Genomic DNA, 4,602 nt, shown 5'->3' on the forward strand with positions numbered 1-4,602 from the left:
ATTACGGGCTTCACCTGCCCCGCGGAGCAGCCTTCAGCTTCCCGGTGCCCGGGAGGAGGCCGCGGCTCCCCGCAGCCCTGCGTTTCGGCCCGAGTTTCCCGGACCCCAGCTCAAGGGAGCGTGGCCGAAACCTTTCCGCAGCTAAACCACCCCCTGAGAAATTCACTTTACAGACACGTCTGTGCTCAGCCAGCGCCCGTGCCTCAAACCGGCCGCTCTCGAACACCTCCTTAAACTCGCACGTTGAAGCCCGCTGAAAACACCCTCGCCCACAGCGTGGCGTGCCGCGGGGGAAGCGCTGCCGGGCTCCCCGTGGGCCGCGGACACTCGCCCTGGGCCCCGGCTCCCCTGGGGCTCCCGAAGGAGCTGACAGGGTCCAGCGCACGGGCCCGGGGATCAGCTCCCCGCAGCCCTGCGAGGTGCCCGGGAGCTGCCGGCCCGAGGAACGTCTGCTCAGACGGGACTTGGGGCCCGACCGTGGGAGCCGCAGCCACGTACGAACGGGCAGCGACAGACCGAGGGCTTCCCCGCGCGTCCCAACTGCCCAGACACCCTCAGCGAGCAGATCGCGAGCGCTGTGCGCTTCTTCCCTGCTCTAACGTAATTAATGACACAAAATGACTTGGGTTTTTGACTTTCCCATGGACACACACTGAGTTCAGGCTCAGTGCAGGAAAACCAGCGGAAGGAGTTGGAAGAGGAGTGGCGGAACCCCCATCGCCATCTTTTGGCAACTCCAGATCCAGCTTGCTGCGGAGTGAGGTTAGAGATTGCAGAGCGAGATTAGGAGCAGGGTTTGGAGAGACTACCCTGGCTGCTAACACTGTTACCAAAGAAGAGGTGCATTAGAGATATTAAAAAATCCCAAACAGATACAAAGGTAGAGATGTTATTCTTTGCCCTGTCAAGACTTTGCCCACTAGCAGACTCCTCTGTTGTAACCACGAAGAGATCCAGCAATGATTTTCTTGTATCGACCCACTATTTGCTAAAACCGTAACAAGCTGCTGCAGCTGTTTCTTCTTCTTTCCCAGACAAATGTCTGAGAATGACTCCTGCCTTACCTTCCACAGTATACTTCAAATCTGAGAAACGCCAGACTCACAGAAGAGCCAGATTTCCAGTGTGATTTAGGTAAGAAAAAGCTCTACCAGAGACAAGAGCGATGTTTTTCCAGGTACACCTTGCTCCCTTCCTGTCAAATTATTTTCTGTTTTTATGGCTACATTCATGGTGTTTCTTTCCAATTTGTTCATTTTTCTCCCATTCCTGTTTCTGTATAAGGATTTAACAAGTATGTTTGTCTGCTGGTACAGTGAAGCGTGGATATTGATACTACTGGCGGACTAGGAGAAACGTGTTGCTCATCTGAGTAAGACAATTACAGCACAAAGCCGCGCACGGGCTTTGGTCAGGTCCTGCTGATTCCAGCTGTAGCTTGGGAGCAAATCAAAGGCGAGACACGGCCACAGAAGAGTCAAACCAGGTTGAAGTTCAGAATGTCTGCTTTATGGGGAAATCTCAACATTTCTTAGTGGGAGTATATTCCAAACCCAAACAAATATTTGAAAATTTCCAAATAAATACTTTTCCTTGCTTCAAGTGCCACGTTGTTAGTGTATTGTAGGACCACAGTGTATTCTGCCCCTATGTTATATATGTTCTATTACGATGTAGCAAAATACTTTTTATTGTATTTTCTGTATTACTAAAAGTAGAGCTGCTTTCTAATACTGGAATACCAGAACACATCAGTGCCTCTCCTGTGTGCTGTGAGAAAGATTTTAACACTGAAAAAGAAAATGGGACCAACATTTTTAATTTCACCTCTCCTTCCAAATTTGCTTATCAAAGCAGTTAGCTCCAAAAATGTTCTCTGAATCAAAATTCCATTTTGAATTACAATTTTTGTGAACATTTTCACTAACAGCCATAAAACAAAGAGTTTAAGCGCTCTTACTCCCCCTTTAAAATTGTCCTCTCTCTAGATTTTTCAATCCAGTCATAAATACAAGTATTTTAAAATATTTTTTTTATAAAAAAGCCCACAAAATTTCCAATGAAAATGAAGCTTGAGTTCAGTATTCCATGCTTCCAGCTACCACTAAGAAGCATCCACTTTTTTCAGTAATGATAATTTTTTAAATCTATCTAAAATACTAACCAGAAGGGCTCCATTCATGTGTGTATGTGTGTACATAATTTTTAAAGCATAATGTTAAGGGGTTTTTTTAAAAGACTTAAGAGATACTGAGGATACACCATAATTCCATTTCATACCCACACATATTTAAGGAAATACTCCCAAACTGTTCCACTGGAGATCACAAGGGTGTCCAATTTGGAAGGGTCTCCATTAGCTCAGCTATTGTCACTCTAGGAAGACAGAAAGGAAAACTGGGGTGAAGGATGAGAACCCTGGGTGATCTGGCTCAGAGTTTTCCCTTTGCTGGCAGCCACGTGAGAGGCACAGTGTTGCAGCCAGTGCGAGTGAGCGGAGTGGGAGCCGAGCAGGGTAAGGGCTGGCTTTGCTGGGGCAGGAGAAGCATGAATATTTATGCATCAGACGACAGCATGAATGACTGGACTCAAGGGGAATCGCAGACTGGAAACGCAGGGATTTAGAGCAGGCCAAAGAATGGGACTGAATGTACATGTATGCAGTCGGGATGTAGCCAAGCTATTACAGCATATAAAAAGTGAGAGGGAGATCAGATCCAGAGACCAAGGCCCACTTTGCTGTGTGTGAGTTGCTTGGCTGCAGGGTTCTCTGTGTGAAACCCCATGGCTCATCTTGTATAGGGAATAATTCATTCAGGTCTTAAATATTTTATTTAATGTACAAGAAACTAAAATCTTTAAGCCAGAAATACTCGGAACCTATGAAAAATAAATCACACTCTAGATGGCTTACAGAGCATAACCCATGTTGAGAAATATTAGAAATCCATTAAATGTTTTTGAATGGGTGTGTGTAAGGCAGAGGGAAGTGTAAGGTGGAAAGATAATGCTGTGCTATAAAGATCAGGAGGTGACTAATGCACCACATTGAGTCAGCAGCTGCCACTTCAAATGTGCTCACCAAAAGTATGACATTCTTTGCTGGGAATTGCCTAAACAAGAGGCAACTTTTTTAAATGTATGTTTTTCTGTCTTCCTCGACCTGAATATCATTGATGACAACAGCTAAACCAAGAAGTATCATGCTTGATTAATACTAATTTCAGTAATGGACTAATAACTGCAGCTACATATCAGAGCTTTATTCACTGTTTTGTATTTTCTTATTTTCAAGGCAAATGACTGACTAGCTTTAACAGAAGCAAGTGGCACCTCAGGGTTATAGTATCATTCATTTCCTATGTTAGTTTTGGAAATCTGTTTCTTTATAATGAAGATAAAGACCTTGTTATTCAAGGGTAGAGTGCATGCAGGAGTTAAATTTATTTGAATTATCTTTATCAAAGGGCATTAAAATATAAATGATAACTAAATACACAAAACATTGAATGGGAAAAGACAGATCCTGATTTCCTTATTCAGGAAAAAGTCCTTTCTTATTTCAGAGAGGGTCTTAGGCATAAGATGCTGAACTGACCTTCATACAGAAGACCTCCATTAGGAAAGGTTTTATTCCAAGGGCAATTTACAATCTGGGCTTTCCTTTCCTTATCTGTACGTTTGGAATTTTCCTCTATCAGAAGTCTTGAGTGTCCATTTAATTACTCCAACTATTGCAAAGCAGCCAAACTCAAGTCCCGGTTACTTAAAACAGAATTGGAAGTAAAATTAATGTGTAATACTCCCAATCCAAAAATTAATCAGTACAGACATGATTAATCTTCTTGTACATTTTTTTCCTGACTATTCCACATTATTCACCAGAACTTGGAAAAATCCAAATGATGGAAATTATTTTTTAGGAGTACAGATGCTCTCCAAAATCATGTGCTAATAGCTCCTTTCTTCTTGCAGTAAGAGACTATAAGCATGCCCCTGCATAACTGCTAAGAGTATCATATATGGAAAGAAGCAGCTACTCGGGTATTCAGGTCACAAACTAGGTAAGACACTGCGTAAGAACAACTCCTTTCCCATGGAACTTTACGTACTAGGCAACCAGTTGAGCCTACCGCGTGCTGATGTTTTTATATGCTTTCAATACAAAGAATTGCTTCTAAATAAACAGATTATTTTTCTGAATGCTCTTAAAAGGCAGTGTTATATTCAACAGACCATTTTGCCTGGGTTTGAGACCACAAAGACACAGATGACATATCCAAAAGGGAGTCCAGTACCTTTCTTTGTGAGATTTGAAGGGAAAAAAAAAAATCCAATAATGGCAAAATCTTCACATCCTGTAACTTCTGGCTTTTAGAATTCCAGTTATGTCTGCTTTTACTTCAGATTCCTCATCAACCTACATCAGAGAGATCAGAGAAGACAGATGAGATCTTCATGTCAGAACCACACCCTATTGCTCCTGTCTTCATTAACGCTTCCCAGGACCCCGCAACATTTCTACAATGTTATCAGAAGCTGCAGATGAAAAAAAAAAGGTCTTTACATGCCCACTGATGCAGTGAAAGCCCCCCCCCCCCC

At 43.2% G+C, this 4,602-nt stretch overlaps 1 protein-coding gene across 2 annotated transcripts in view; it reads right to left on the bottom strand.

The window, feature by feature from the left end:
- Positions 1-2,836: 2,836 nt before the first annotated feature.
- Positions 2,837-4,602, bottom strand: part of PPP1R42 (protein phosphatase 1 regulatory subunit 42) — a 22,722-nt gene continuing 20,956 nt past the window's right edge. Inside the window, exons 8-9 of one of the 2 annotated variants that reach the window (XR_003397882.1) lie at positions 4,299-4,420; positions 2,837-3,113 (exon numbers count right to left, since the gene is read on the bottom strand). The gene's annotated coding sequence lies outside the window, so the exon portion shown is untranslated. Of the gene's footprint in view, positions 4,421-4,602 lie in introns of both variants that reach the window. The other variant, XM_026843692.1, reaches the window with a different exon arrangement.

Source organism: Athene cunicularia, assembly GCF_003259725.1.
Source record: "Athene cunicularia isolate RWA chromosome 2 unlocalized genomic scaffold, athCun1 chr2_part1, whole genome shotgun sequence".
Lineage (NCBI taxonomy): Eukaryota > Metazoa > Chordata > Aves > Strigiformes > Strigidae > Athene > Athene cunicularia.